Source organism: Gossypium raimondii, chromosome 13, assembly GCF_025698545.1.
Source record: "Gossypium raimondii isolate GPD5lz chromosome 13, ASM2569854v1, whole genome shotgun sequence".
NCBI lineage: Eukaryota > Viridiplantae > Streptophyta > Magnoliopsida > Malvales > Malvaceae > Gossypium > Gossypium raimondii.
The window spans coordinates 24,479,161-24,495,974 of NC_068577.1; the positions used below are offsets into that span (position 1 = coordinate 24,479,161).

The 16,814-nt window shown below is 35.2% G+C and overlaps 1 non-coding gene across 1 annotated transcript; it reads left to right on the top strand.

Moving 5' to 3' along the window:
* The first annotated feature begins 14,007 nt into the window (after positions 1-14,007).
* LOC128036331 (small nucleolar RNA R71) lies at positions 14,008-14,114 on the top strand. The gene has a single exon (XR_008193129.1). It is a non-coding gene; the product is annotated as a small nucleolar RNA R71 (small nucleolar RNA).
* The last annotated feature ends 2,700 nt before the right edge of the window (positions 14,115-16,814 follow it).

Here is a 16,814-nt window from a genome sequence, read left to right on the forward strand (position 1 = left end):
TGAACACTTATTCAAGGTACATCAAATTCATGAAATACCCTGGTTTGTTGATTTTGTCAATTATCTTGTATGTGGAATAATTCCTCGAGAAATGACATACCAATAAAGGAAAAACTTCCTTCATGATAGTCGGTATTATCTTTGGGAGGATTCGTTTTTGTTTAAACAATGTGCAGATAATATAATCTGAAAGTGTGTAGCTGAAAGCGAGATTGCTGAGATCTTGTATCATTGTCATTCATCTCCAAGTGGGGGACACTTTGGTGGTTCACGTACTACAGCAAAGATTTTACAAGCAGGTTTCTTTTGGCCTACACTATTTAAATATACTTATGCTTATGTGAAGAACTGTGATAAATGCCAAAGGACTAGAAATATATCAAGGAGGAATGAGATACCCTTGACAAACATTTTGGAGATTGAATTGTTTGACGTATGGGGCATTGATTTCTTAGGCCCGTTTCCTTCTTCGTATGGAAACAAATACATCTTAGTTGTTGTGGACTATGTATCCAAGTGGGTTGAAGCTAAAGCATACCCTACAAATGATGCTAAGATAGTCATGCGATTTCTACATAAGCATGTGTTTACACGATTTGGGACACCAAGAGCTGTTATTAGTGATGAAGGTTCTCACTTTGTGAACAAATGGCTTAAGTGGTTGCTTGATAAATATGATGTGAAACATAAGATTGAAACTGCCTATCACCCCCAGTTTAATGGGCAAGTTGAAAAAGTGAATCGCGAAATCAAAGGTATCCTTGAAAAGATAGTACACCCTAGCAAAAAAGATTGGTCTCGAAGGCTCGATGATGCATTATGGGCCTATCGAACAGCATTTAAGACTCCGTTAGGAATGACTCCTTATTGGTTAGTCTTTGGAAAGGCATGTCATTTGCCATTAGAGTTGGAGAATAAAGCTCACTGGGCTTTGAAGCAGTTGAACTTTGAGCTTAAGCAAGCTGGTGAGAGAAGGATGTTACAACTTGATGAGTTGGAAGAGCTAAGGTTGTTTTCCTATGAGAATGCCAAAATGTGTAAAGAAAAATCAAAGAGATGGCATGATAGTCACATACAACCTCGCGAGTTTAAAGAAGGTTAGAAGGTTTTTAATTCAAGGTTGAAGTTATTTCCTTGGAAGCTTAAATCTCAATGGAAAGGACCTTATATCATCTACCGAGTTTATCCTTATGGAGCTATTGAATTATATGACAATTACGGAGGTACGTTTAAAGTTAAGGGTCAACGTTTCAAACACTACTAGGATGGTGAAGTTGAGCGAATTGAATCCTCGCTCAAATTAGCAGACCCTTAATTTTTCATGAACTTATTTTATAAATAAATAAATAATTAGATCTTATTTTCTTAACTTATTACATTTAATTAATTCTATCTAAGGAGATTGGAACTTAAGCGGGACCGTTGTGACCCCTCTAACCTTTTCTGGGAATTAATTAATGTAATTTGTTAAGAAGAAATTTTCTAATTAAAAATTAAAATTTTTAAATTTAATTTGTTTTATTTAAATTGTATATTTTTATGTTAATAAAGGGGGTCAAATTTGATCCAAGTACTAATCAATTTTTTTAGTAAGATACAGTCTGAGTTTGAGGACCAAGATAGCATAAAGAAGGGAAAGATGCACGCCTTGCCGCAACACCTATTGCTTGCCGCCCAAGTAACCCTAATGCAGCTATATTTTTTCTACTTGTTGCCCTAATTTTTCCCTATATAAACCCCTTTCCATTCAACTATTTTTCATATCCCTCAAAGTAATTTGGTTACACCCTAAAAATTCCTAAATCTCCCTTTTGTGCCGTCAACCTCAAATCCCAAAAGAAACCCTTGTTCTCTTCCCTTCTTACTGAAATTCCCTACTGCCGCCGCAAAGATATTACCAAAGCACAACTGTTGTTGTCGTATGTCGTCGTCGCCGCCGCACCATCCTTGCTACCGCAAGGTTTTTGCCGTAGCAAGTTCTACCCACTTTACCGATTTCTCTTTTCTCTTTTGTGCAGAAACTTTGCTGAATTTTCGGGAAAAGATACCATCTCTCGCAAAAAAACTAGATCTTCAAAGACTACTCCTGAAAACCTGATTTTGATCGATGAAGAAGTGAAGGAGATATTTGATTCAATCTTCAAGCATCAACCTATGATGCCGGAAAAAGGTTTTGACTTGAAGAGTAATGATTTCATGGTTGTTCCTATACCGATTAGAAAGAAAATCAATGCTCTCAAGTGGGAACGATTTTGTGATGCTCGTTCACTTCCTGATGATGAACTAGTTAAAGAATTCTATGCGAGTTTGACTACGCAAGAAGATACTGAAGTCATCGTTCAAAAGAAAAAGGTACCTATTACTTCTAAGTCCATCAATGATTTGTTTAATTTACCGAATGTTGAAGAAGATGAGTACTACCCTATGATGAATAATATTAATTGAGATTTTCTTCAACAAGTGCTTGATGTTGTGACAAATCCGGGATCCTAATGGATTATAAGAAAGCATGTGAGCCATTCTTGTCGAAGAGAATACTTAAAACCAGTAGCAAAGGTATGGTTTTATTTTGTTCGCTACAGTTTTATGCCTATCTCACATAGTTCCACCATCTCGATGGAATGGATGCTTTTGTTATATACAATTTTGACAAAAAATTCCATTAATTTTGGGAAAATTATCCTCAAGGGGATTCACGATTGTGCTAAAAAAAAGGTAGGAAGTGCTTATTTCCCACCATTAATCACTTCACTTTGCTTAAAGGCCCATGTTAAAACACAAGCAAATCTGAAAGGGCGATATGTTCAAGGATGCATTACAAATTATTATCTTGAAAGATTAGTAGAGAGGGTGCATGAAATTAATCAAGGGGAGCAAGAAGAGCCATCTAAGCCGGATACAGATGAGTCAACAGATGGAACTAAAACTGAAGCTAATTCAGTCACAGACACTAAAGAGGAAGAATCTAATAAGGAACTGAACATTCCTGAACCAAGGGTTAAGCCAAAAGAAGCACCAGTCAAGCTAAGTGTTGAACCTAAATATACAACTCCCATGCCGACTTCTACAAGTACTTCAAGGAAATCATAGTTGTCAATTTTGATGGATATGTGCAAGTTCATCCACAATCAACAACAAACTTACTGGAAATATGAAAAAAATTAGAGACGACTCAATTCAAAATACTTTTAAGAATATCTCTAATACTTTTGTTCCTGAGTTCCCAGATGCTATCTGTGAGACATAGACAAAAGATACCGACGATGCAAGCAGAGATGGAACTAAAGAAGACAAGGGGAATAAGTCAGAAAAATAAAAGAGGGGATTCTTGTCCTGTTATTTATTTAATTATTTTTAGGTCTTTAGGAATTTATTTATTTCATAATTAGGATTTAATTTTTACAGAATAAAACATAGCAAGCATGAACAAACTTAGCACTTCTTTAGAAATAATAAGACTAGGTGATGTGGTAATGGGAATGAACATGTCTAGGATTGGGTTATTAGGGAAGACTTGGTACTTAAGCAGTCTTAATGACTCACCTCTCTTTCTTTACAACCCTATCTGGTGTTCAGTTTTCATTCATTACTTTGTTCTTGCAATGAGGACATTGCTTCTTTTTAAAAGAGGGTATGGTAAATAAATTGCTCAAAATTTTAAAATTTTCAAGTATGTTTTAATCATTTCTTTCATAAGTATGTTTTAATAAATGAATGTTTAGAGATATTCTTGTTACTGAGATAGTTTGTACGCAAGTATGAATGATGATTTTATCTAAGTGAAAAGTATGTTATCATGAAGAATGGAATGCTTGTATGATCTTAGCCTTAGTAATATTTGCATTGAAACTTAGTTCTTTTGAGATTAAACATGCATGAAGGTTTATATCTTTAGAATTAACTTAGTAACTTTCTTAAGGTGAAATCCTAAGGGACATAAAAATCTTAAATGATATAGGCACTATTTCTTTGGATCGTTTAAGCCTTTTCAAGCCAACCCTATGATATTAGACCCTTGAAACTGTAATTTTGAGCTTAAAGGCATGTTTTTTTTTTTTTTTGCAATGAGACTACATTATAAGCCAATTATCATCTTTTTAAAGCTATCCTAAATTTGTGTACCTACCTTAACTAAAGTTGTCTTGCGAATCAACATTTGAGGAAATTTTCATAAAGATCTATGTGCTCATGCTTAAAAAAATGCGAAGAAAAGTTCGCTCAGTCTCTGAAAACAAGGAAAAATGTATGAGTTCAAGTTCAAAATAATTTTGGGGGTGTTCCAAAGGTTCACTCAAAGAAAAAGGTTGTATTTCAAGAAAACTAAGACAAATTCAAAGGTTAAGATTTTAAAACTGAAATGTCCTATCTCTTAAAATTCCTACCTTTAACCGAGCTCCATTACAACCTTATAAAAGACCTGTTGATTTGATGATTATGTCACCTACATTAGTGGAGAGGAAGTCCTAAGTTCAACATATGATGATCATAAATAAGCCTTGTGATTGTTTGCTTGATTGATAGGAAATTATGTTGAATGAAGAATGTTATCTATGGTTGTGACATACATGCAAACTATGATTCGTGTTGTCATATATTGAAGCTTAGTATAATCTTAAGGAATGTTTGCATATGAATTACTTGTTAATAAATAAGAGCGATAAGCATGAACTTATTAATGTATGATTATGGGACAAAGATTGATGTTGCTTACACAATTAGCAGTTTTGCCTTAGCAAGACCTTTTGCTGTGCATAAACATTACTCGAGACGAGCAATGATTTAAGTTTGGGGGTGTGTGAATGGAAAAATATATAGGATTTTTCCTATGTAATTTATCACCTTTTTACTTAAATACGTTGTTAAAACTAAGTAATTGTTTAATAAATTAATGAAATATGTGAAAAATATGAAATTAGGACATACAAATTATTAAAATGTGATTTTATGCTTTATTATATAGTTTTCATGCAATAAATGGCTTATTTTATATTAATTGGAATATATTATAATTTTTAAGACATAAAGTGGGTCATGCATGATTAAATTAAATAATAAAATATAAAATTATATTTAATAATTCATTTTACAATATTTTATTAATAATTTGGGTTTTAATTAATTAATTAAATTGGATAAATTTAATTCTTTGGTCCTCTAACTTGTTGATTTATTTTGGACAGGTTTGATAGCCTTGTTGGATTACAAAACTGTCCAAATTGGAGACCAAGTCAACCCAAAATTCGACTGCACATGGTTGTCCATAAACCACTTTTTGGTTTAATTGCAGAAGGCCTGTGAAGAGTTGAAGAAATTAGAGATTTACATGAAGATTTGCATTTGACCAAGTCTCAGTCCTGAGTTGTTTTAGGGCTCAAATTGACCAAGAATCAAGGAAAAATCAACTCAACTTACTAAAATTATGGCTGGCCACCCATGGAAGATGCTTCAAAAGATGGAAACTCTTATTTTTAGCAAATTATCTCTCTCTCCTCACCTATAAATAAGACAATCTCATTCCTTCATTCATCATCCCTCAAGCATTCATCAAGCATCACTCTCTATTTTTTCTCCTAGCCTTTTCCATTCCCACGTCTAGCATCATCTCTTCATAGAGATTTTAGCAATTAAGCCTCTTAAAGAACCCTTGGTCGGCCACCTTGGAAAACCATTAGCAAAGGAGAAAAGCAAAGGAACGAAGGAGTCTCATCAGTTAGAGTCTTGGGTGACAGCCACTCTGAATTAGGTTTAATCTTTATTTTCTTTAACTTAATATAAAGATGTTTACCATGTGTTCTTTGTTCTTGTTTACAACAATGTTAGCTTAATTTTATTTAAACTAGGATGATTGCTTTGATTAAATAATATTTATTTGATTCATGCTTATAATCTTTGTGCCTCAATCGATCATGTTTTCAATTAAAATCAAGTCTATATTTTGTTCATACGTGATTGAAATGCACCTGAATTAGCTGAGCGATCCTAACCAGACGACGGCTAATGGACGCCTAATTGAAATGTGCATGCTCAATTTAGATCCTAACACGATTGAATTGTAGGTAGCATAACTACTCTAACCAAACTCTGTTATCTGCGTAGTTTTTAGATTTGTGTGATTAAATTGCTTCAAACCTAACACGTCCCTATTACCTTACACGAATGCTAAGAAACCCTTAGTAAATAAGGATCAGTAAAATGCGTATTTATTAAGTAAAGGATTCCGAAAGGACCTAATGTGGTTTCCAAACTCATGAAAGATCGAGTTGCCATGGAATGTTTTTTCGAATGTTATTAAACATGTTGATAATAAATTGAGTTTAATTAAAGTAATTTTCCTAGTTTATTTATGTTATAATTGTTGCAAATTGCGTTTAATTTTACTAAAATCTATTTCAATCATATAGTTTGCATACTTTGGATAATTGGTATTAGGGATCATTGCATTTAGTTTAATATATTTTAATCACCACTTCTCAACTATATTGTGTTTTTATTTACCAAATTGTTAATATAATTTTACAAATTAAGTGACTTAGAACAAATACAATCCCTATGAAGACGATAGCTAGATACTTACTTATTACGTGATAACGACTGTGTACACTTGCACAAACCTAAGCGTTGTTTAAAGTGAATAGATACTATACACCAGGTAGGATTCTAGAAAAGAGGAGGTGAGCCAATTTAACTGCTGAAGTACCAAGCTCTTTCTAAATCCAATCCTAGACATGTATATATCTATTGCCACACTTTATACTTCGTGACTTGTTCAATTTTATTAATTATTTCCATCTCTTGTTTTATTATGAAAAAATTCCTAATTAAATTTATCCTAAAATAACCTAAGAACATAAATAAAATAAAGTCAAGATCCCCCATTTATTTATTTGCAGATCCTTCCGAATTCGACTCATCTTTTGCTCCATCATTATTCTCTTTGCATGAATCGCTTTGCTTCTTTTTCGATAATGGGCCCCATGGTTCAAATATGTAATCTGGAAACTCAGGCACAAAAATAAATGGGTCATTGTAAATTTTCATAAGACCACTTCTGATCGAGTCATCCCTTATTTTTGATTATTTCCGGTAAGCTTGTTGCTGCCACTGCATATGTTGCATTATGTCCATCAACTTTGACAGCTCATCTCGAAGATCTAGGGGAGGCAGTTGAGCTCTGAACATTGAAGTCTCGATATCAGGGTCAGCTTTTGGTTCCATTGGTTCCACCTTATCAAGGACTTCAGCCGATTGCACTGGCTCGATCTTTGTGGGATTTTCTGGATCCTCACTTTCTTCAACTTGTTGCTGTAGAACAGAGTCCCCAGCTATTCGATAGAGGTCCCAATCTGTGATTGTACCCTGGCTATAGCTTGTCTTCTTTACATTTGCAAGAATTTTAGCTTTCAAGCATAGAATTGTTATCGTAAAGGGAAAGTAACCTAGGCCTGAACGTGAATGTCTAATGGAACAATTCCGCATTTCCCTCAGGATGATTTTTCTTACATCAATGGTCTTCCCAGTTAAAATCGAGTATAATAAGACCATTCGCTCTAATGAGATTGTAGTCCCATGTGAGCTAGGCATAAGGCTGAATTGGATGAAGTAGAACCATACCTTTGCGAGTGGTGTCAAATATTCTCTTCGACAAGTGTAGATTCCTTACTTTGACACAGTCCACTTAGAACCTGGAACTGTAAGTTCCTCGAGAATTTCTTGCAAATTTTTAGACTCTATATTACTCATAAAGGAGGAATATTCATTGTTTTCGAAATCAGGCAATTCAAAGAACTCATTAATAGCATTTGAAGTTATTGGTACCTTGATTCTGCGAACTGGAACTTCCGTCAACTTGCTTGAGGTTAAATTCGCATAGAATTTACGTACTAACTCCTCATCCACACTAGGTCTCTTCTCACAAAACAACTCTCAATTGAGAGTTTTAGCAACCTGACGAATACGCACCATAAACCAATATAGTTGCTTTCTTTCAATGTGAAACCTTTCTCTGGATGCATCTATTGATTCTTGAAGATACTCTCGTATCTTGCTTTGGCTTCTTCACATTGAAACTTGTTTTGTGATTCGTCAATTTGGGCAGATGCACGAGTTCTCTTGCGAAGCATGATTAACCTGATCATAAGATGGTAACAATTATTTTCTTAAAAATTTAATTAATATACAATATTAATAATTCAATAAATTGAAAAACTAGATAATAAAATTAAAATTTAGGAGAAAAATTGGTCTTACCACCTTTTTTGTAAAAATTAAGAGCTCTTAAGCAAAATAATTTTGAATCAAAAGATGGAAAATTAAAATAGGTTGAGGGGTTTTTGGCTAAGGATGGGTGAAAGGGTGTTGTGCCGCTCGGGTATGTAAGGCAGCAGCGCGCAGCAGGGGATGGATGTGAGCACCGTGCGAATCGTTGAGTAGGCCTGGTGTGGGCGCGCGCGGGGTGGTACTGACCGATCAGCTGGGAGATGCTATAGCTAGGGAACTGTTAGGAGGTTTCAGCACTTAAGGGTTTTGATGTTTTTGGAGGGAATGTTGTATGAATGAAAAGAAATAAGAATAAATGGGTGGAATTTATAGTGAAATGAGTAGGAGCTAGAATGGAATTCTTAAAAATTTAAGTTCTAATTCTACTCAAAGTTAATAACAATTAATAATTAATATAATGCATATTAAATTATTATTTGCTATTAATTTAAAAACTTATTGAATAAAATACGATTAAATTAAAACTAATCCTAACTCTAAGTAAAGTGATAATAATTAATATATATAATATAATGGATATAATTATATATTAATATATAATTGTATATTAATAATTATTATATTTTGTTTTTTCTTTTTTATTGAACTAAAATATTTATTCTAGATGCTTTTAGAAAATATTTACAAAATAGGCATCTAATTTTAATATTTACAAAAAGAGCAACCAAATTTTAAAAATAATTCATTTATTTTCCTAGACTTAATGAAAATTCAAAATTGAGTTGCAACATAAAACTTGGATCAAAATTGACCCTTTTATTTGAAAAACTAAAAATTTATTTTGTCATTTAGGGAATAATTTCTTGGGAAATTATGTTAAAATCAATTCCCAGGAAAGATTGGAGAGGTCACAAGCGGTCCCACTAAAGTTCCAATCTCCTAGATAGAATTTATTTAAACATACTAATCTCGAAAATATACCCTAAATCATTTATTCAAATAGAAGAACAAGAAAAATTAAATATCTGATAAAATGAATGAGATTTGATTCCGTTCAATTTTATCTCCTTAGTAATGTTTCAAGCGTTGAGCATTAACTCAAAAATTACCTTCCTTACCTTGAAGTTCAACAACATGAATCATAAATGGACCGGAGGAACGTGATTTTAACTTACCTAGAAAGAACCTTAATCTGGAATTGAATAACAAGACTTGCTGACCTACTTCAAATTCTCGAACTCGAATGTGCTTGTCATGCCATTTCTTGAGTCTCTCCTTAAGTAATTTGCCATTCTCATATGAAGACATTCGAAATTCCTCTAACTCATTAAGTTGAAGCATTCATTTCTCTTTAGCACTTTTAATATCCAAGTTGAGTCGTTGAAGAGCCCAGTAAGCTTTGTGTTCTAACTCCAAGGGTAGATGGCAGGCTTTCCCAAAGACTAACCTATAGGGTGACATCCCTAAAGGTGTCTTGTATGCTGTCCTGTAAGCCCATAAAGCATCATCCAGTCTTTTTGACCAATCTCGTCGATTCAGGCAAACTACCTTCTCAAGTATGCCTTTGATCTCCTTGTTTGTTATTTAGCTTGCCCATTCGTCTACGGATGGTAAGCTGTAGCGACCTTGTGTTTCACTCAATGTTTATCTAATAACCATTTCAACCACTTGTTCACAAAATGGGACCCTTCATCACTGATGATGGCTCTTGGGGTTCCAAACCTTATGAACACATGTTTCTGCAAAAACTTTATTACAACCTTAGCATCGTTTTTCAGATAACCCTCTGCCTCAACCCACTTAGACACATAGTCTACTGCTACTAATATGTACTTGTGACCAAAAGACGGAGGGAAAGGACCGAGAAAGTCAGTACCCCAAACATCGAATAATTCTACCTCAATGATGTTTGTTCGAGGCATCTCATTTTTGTTGGTGACATTTCTGACCCTCAAACATCAATCACAACTCTTTACGTAAGCATAGGCATCTTTGAATAGTGTTGGCCAAAAGAATCTGGCTTGCAATGACTTGGCTGCAGTACGTGTACCACCGAAGTGTCCCCCACTCGGAGCTGAGTGACAATGGTATAAAATCTTATGTACTTCATCTTCTGCCATGCATCTCATGATCATTTGATCTGCACATTGTTTAAAAAAATACGGTTCTTCCCAGAAATAGTACTTCACATCGTGAAGAAAATTTTTCTTTTGATGATACATCTTATCAATCGTCATCAAAGCACAAGCTAAAAAGTTAGCAATATCAGCAAACCAAGGGGTATTATGGACATGATTTACCTTCAGTATGTGTTCATCTGGAAACATCTCTCGAATTGGTATAAGAGGAGAGTTCCCTTCTTACAGCTCCAATCTGGAGAAGTGGTCTGCTACTTGGTTTTCCACTCCCTTTCGATCTTGAATTTCTAGATCGAACTCTTGAAGTAGAAGTACCAATCGGATCAATCTCAGCATAACGTCTTTCTTGGTAAGTAAATACTTAATTACCGAGTCCCGTATAAACAGTCACTTTGGTACCTACAAGATAAGATCGAAACTTGTCAAAAGCAAACATAATAAAAAATAACTCTTTTTTTGTTACCGTGTAATTCAGTTAAGCTCCTGTCAGAGTTCGACTCGCATAGTAGATGGGATGAAAAACTTTGTTCCTTCGCTGACCCATGACAGCTCCGATCGTGAAGTCACTTGCGTCACACATCAATTCAAATGGCAAATCCCAGTCTGGTGTGACTATTATGGGTGCCGAGACTAACCGACTGTTCAAATTTTTGAAAGTTATTAAGCACTCCTCATCAAATTTAAACGCCGTGTCCGTCTCTAATAATTTGCATAAGGGTTTAGCAACTTTGGAGAAGTCCTTGATGGATCTTCGATAAAAACTAGCGTGGCTTAAAAAGTTCCTAAAACCCTTTACAGATATTGGAGGTGGGAGTTTCTCAGTAACATCTACCTTTTCTTTATCTACCTCGATTCCATGTCTTATTATTCGATACCCTAGAACAATACCTTCTCGTACCATGAAATGACACTTTTCCCAGTTAAGTACAAGGTTTGTTTCTTTGTATCGCCTTAGTACCTTGGCTAGATTGGTTAGGCAATCATCATATGTAACTCTGAATATTGAAAACTCATCCATAAAAACTTCCAAATATTTCTCAATCATGTCAGTAAAAATAGACATCATACATCTCTGAAATGTAGCAGGTGCATTACATAAATCAAATGGCATGCGCCTAAAGCCAAATATCCCTTACGGGCAGGTGAATGTTGTCTTGTGTTGATCTTCTAGTGCTATTTTAATTTGATTATACCTCAAGTATCAATCGAGAAAATAGTCATAGTCTCGCCCTGCGAGTCTATCCAGCATCTCGTCTAAAAACAGAAAAGGAAAGTGATCTTTCGTAGTTTCCTTGTTCAACTTCCGTTAATTGATACAAATTCTCCATCCCGTAACTGTTCTAGTCAGTATCAACTTGTTATTCTCATTTTTAATGACCGTGATACCTTCTTTATTTGGCACGCACTGGACCTGACTTACCCATGAACTATCTGAGATGGGGTAAATTATACCGGCATCTAACCACTTGATGATTTCTTTCTTAACTAGGTCCTTCATGATGGAGTTCAGTCTTCGTTGTCCATCAATCATCCTTTTTTCACCATCTTCTAAGATAATCTTGTGCATGCATACAAATGAACTAATTCCGCAAATATCGGCTATGGTCCATCCGATAGCCTTCTTGAATTGTTTCAACACCAGAATGAGTTTCTCTTCTTGCTCAGTAGTTAATTCTGCTAAAACAATCACAGGCAGAGTAGAAGAGTTACCTAAATAAACATATTTCAAATGTGAGGGAAGTACCTTTAGTTCTAATTTAGGTGGCTCCTTGATTGACGCTTTTGGTTGGGCATAATTCCTTTTCTCTAACTCCAAAGATTCAAAGTGGGATTGTGGATTAAATCCCATTTTATTAGCTTCCAACAAAGCTAAGTATTCATCCTCCTCTTTATCATTTGGAGGATCTGATGTCAAAATTTGTTCCAATGGGTCCTCAACATAATTGAGTTCCTCCTCCACGATTAAATCCTCTAAATCGGACACTGGAGAACAATCATCAATTGTGTTAGGAAATCGCATGGACTTAAAAACGTTAAATGTTACCTAATCATCCTAAACATGCATAGTAAGCTCGCCCTTCTGCACATCAATAAGGGTCCTTCCAGTTGCTAAGAATGGTCTTCCTAGGATGATTGGCACCTCTTTGTCTACTTCAAAGTCTAGAATCACAAAGTCAGCAGGAAAGATAAATTTGTTTGCACGTACCAATACATCCTCGATTTTTCCTTCTGGATGTGCTAAGGATCAATCTACTAATTGAAGTGTAACCGTAGTAGGTCTAACTTCACCTATCCCCAACTTCCTAAATATTGACATGGGCATCAAGTTGATACTTGCACCAAAGTCACATAGTGCCTTACCACAATATGTTGCTCCAATATTGCAAGGTATGGTAAAACATCTAGGATCCTTCAATTTTAGGGATAGTTTGTCTTGAAGATATGCACTGCATTCCTTCGTTAGGGCTACCGTCTCAAATTCTCCAAGCCTTCATTTTTTAGACAGGATATCTTTCATGAATTTGATGCAATTCGACATTTGTTCAAGTGCTTTAACCAACGGGATGTTGATATGAACTTGCTTGAGTACGTCTAGGAACTTCTTGAATTGAATTTCCTGCTTCTGCTTTTGAAGTATTTGAGGGTAGGGTGGTGGAGGTTTCTTTACTGGAACTGGTTGATTCATTTTTTGTGGTACTTTTGCATCTAACGGAGTTATTAGTTGATAAGAATTAGCTGGTTCAGAAGTTACCTTGTCAGATTTTGCAAATTCAATTTTCGGTGAAACTGGAATTTCAACACTCGGCTGAACTTCCTCTGAGTCTTGAGCGTCAGTTGGCTCATTCTTAACGCTGACAAAATTGCGCTCTAAAGTCTTTTCGCTCCTCAATGTTAACGCTTTACAATGCTCTTTCCCTAAATTCCTCAGATTCTCCGCATCACTAGGTAAAGCACCTTGTGGTCAGTTTCTGAGTTTAGTTGCAAGCTGGCCCACTTGATTCTCCAAATTCCTTAGAGAGGCATCATTTTTCGCCATGTATGCCTTCAATAGATTCTCTAGGCTATTGGATGGTTCAGCTTGGGTTGGTTTTTGAGCTTGTTGGGATAAACTCGGTGGCTGGGTCGATCTAGGTTGGACATAATTGATACTGGTTCCTGCCCCTTGGTCACTCCAGGAAAAATTCGAGTGGTTTCGCCATGATGGGTTATAGAATTGGATTGCAGCCCTTGCCTTCCTCGATTTGTGTTCTGGTTACCCATGTAATACATAGATTCTGGGTTTGATGGACATTCTTCGATCAAATGTCCTTCCCCACAATAAACACAGGCTACATTTTCAAAATTATTCAGTGGTTGTGCTGCAAAACTATTACACCCATTAGTAGTAACATTTTTTAACATTGAGAATATTGATGATGCTTGTGATACGAGTGAAGTAAGAGCGTCTACTTCATGTATTCAAGCGACTCGTCTTCCTGATGCTTCTCGATTGGTTGGCCATTGATAATTGTTATTGGTTATCCTCTCAATGATTTCATAAGCCTCATTATAAAACTTAGAAAGGAGAGCACCATTAGCAGAAGTGTCCACTACCCTCCTCATGTGAGCATTGAGACCATTATAAAATGTCTCAATATGTATGCAATGTGGGATTCCGTGATGAGGGCACTTTCGTAATAATTCTTTGTACCTTTCTCATGCCTCATATAATGACTCAACATCAATTTGTTGGAAAGCAATGATCTCGTTTCTCAACTTAGGATTCTTGCTAGGTAGGAAATACTTCATAAGGAATTTTTCTGCTAACTCTTGCCATGTTGAAATTGAGTTTTGTGGTAATGAGTTCAACCAATCTCGAGCTCTGTCCATTAGTGAATATGGGAACAACTTCAATCGTAATGCATCATCGAGTACTCCAGCTAACTTGAAGGAATTGCTCACCTCTATAAATAGTCTTAAGTGTAGGTGAGGATCTTCGGTAGGCATTCCACTAAATTGGTCCTCTGTCTGAAGCATCTGGAACATGACTGGCTTTAAATCGAACTGTTGTGCCTCAATTTCAGGTCTCCTAATACTCTGATTAAGACCATGAAATACTGGCACGGCATACTGTCTCAAAGGTCTATCCCTATTATCACTAATAAGAATAGGATTTTGAGCAAGGTTTGCTCCGTTTTCTTGATTCAGATTTTTGAAGTGTTAGCGTATGCCCAAAGATCAATCATGAGATGGTTGTAATAACATACTTGATTTATCATGTTTATTAATATAAGGCATTACCATTATTATTTCAGTTTCTTTTCTATGTGTATAAATAAACTGTTTTATAATAATGTCCTGAGAATAATATGATTATTCTTAAAGGTCCTTAGTCAAGTATTATTGTTGGATAGGACAACAATAATGCATTAAAACTAACATGTAGTTGATTGATGATAAAGATTTGTCATTAATATGGAATGACAAAATCAATGGATGAATATGTGTGTTAGAGAACAACATATTAGACTGACCCGTTATGAGTATGTTTCTTGGATTATTATGTAATTATCACAACATTACTCATAGTGATTAATATGTATATGATCCTCAGACTTGAGATCATCATAATCCCAACATCGTGAGTTGTATATTTTGATACAGTCAAACGTACATTGTAACTGGTTGTTCTATAAAAGCTGATGTTGGATATACTACGACCTATGTAGAGGGATATGGTTGATCGATATAGGATAAGTGCCTCCTACATAATGGGAGTAATATCTTAGGCCACTTGATTGAGTGAGACTAGAAATGCATGGCCATGCTCAAATAAGCTGATATGAGATGCCATACTTATTTGTATATCATAGTCTACTTAAGATATAAAGGAACATGGAATGGACTATGCAAGTGTGACTATTCCATGACTTGTGTCCAATCCAGAGATAAATGACTTAAGGATTATTTCATGAAAGGTTAATCATAAAAAGGCTATGTCAAATCGTGATTTCTTGTGACTTAGGTAGCAATGATGCATTGCTAGGTGCCACGCATTGTTGGTAACATTGGAATCGTTCAAGTATTACTGCTAATGTTACAAGAACCTACAGGGTCACACCCTATAGTTGAAATGAACGGAATAAAACATAGTTGATATTGTGTTTGGTTGTCGCTTGAATTAAATTAATTATAGAATTAATTTAATTGGGTAATGAAATATCGAACACATTATGTACAAGGTTGTTGTACGCATAATGAGAACATGAATTTGGTTAGTATATAAATTCAAATAAATATATAGTTTACCGAAATCATTATTATAATTAATGTAATTATAACTTTCGATTTAAAACATTGTTATATTTATTTAATTTCTAGAAACCCTAAAAATAGATATAAAAAATCTCGTTTTTTCTTTGCTTGGGGTCCAGCAATCGTAAAAACAAAGTCTTTTCCAAAACAGTTTTGGGGATTCATTCTGTTCATTGTCAACTGGGTGGATTATGTAAAGGCCGGAGTCACGATAGATTGCGGCTTGGCTCGATAGTAGATCAGATTACTCGTTGCTGAGGCATTGCTGTCTACTCAGAATAGAGATTCAGTAATTTTGGAACCTTTATTTCACCCCGATTCGTTCCTCACACATGGATCCATGGTTAGGATCGCCGAATGTTTTATTTTTTCACTGCGCCATAGGGGTGCTTGCGTTCCAACTGTGGTATCAGAGCCACTTGTGTGATACGTACTCGGGTTTAAATACTTGGGTGATGCAATTGTATGAGATGCATGCTTCAATTTTTATTACGTTTCTGACTATTTAAATCGTTTAAGAGTAACCTGATAATCATTCCTTTTGACAATGAATTAAATGTTAATCATGGTGTTATGGCCTATTCGGTTTTATGTTAATACTGTTAAGCGTTAACATCTCAGATTGGTGCGAGGGGTGCTTACGACTTCCGCACCCTCGGTGTATCTGTGGGGCTCCGCCCGTACCCCTGCTCCTACCGTGGCAATTCCCTGTCATGTTCTTAAAGTATGTTTTATAATAAATTAAACTTGGTAGCCATAAAAGTTGAAAGGATATGTTATAATTCACTTTAACAAGACGTTGTATTATGTATGTTATTTTTGACATGCACGGTGTTTGAAATGCATAGTTATAGCCCGATGAACCATTTGATAAAATGTTGTAATTTTATAAATACGGCCTGTGTGTCATGCTTTACTACTATTCTCTTGTATTTCTCTTCTCATCTTACTCCCTCGTATGTAAAATGAGTTTTTGCATATTGTAATTTGTAAGAGTTGCTGTGGGCTAGACGAGAAGGAAGATGTGCCAACTAGTGTGGACCGATAGCTTGTGAAACGGCTTACACCTTTAGCTTTCCTTTTGGTTCTCCCATTGGCTTGGGTTGCACCACCTTAGTTTATAGGCTATGACTATTGCATTTATTTATTTCTTTATTTATTCAT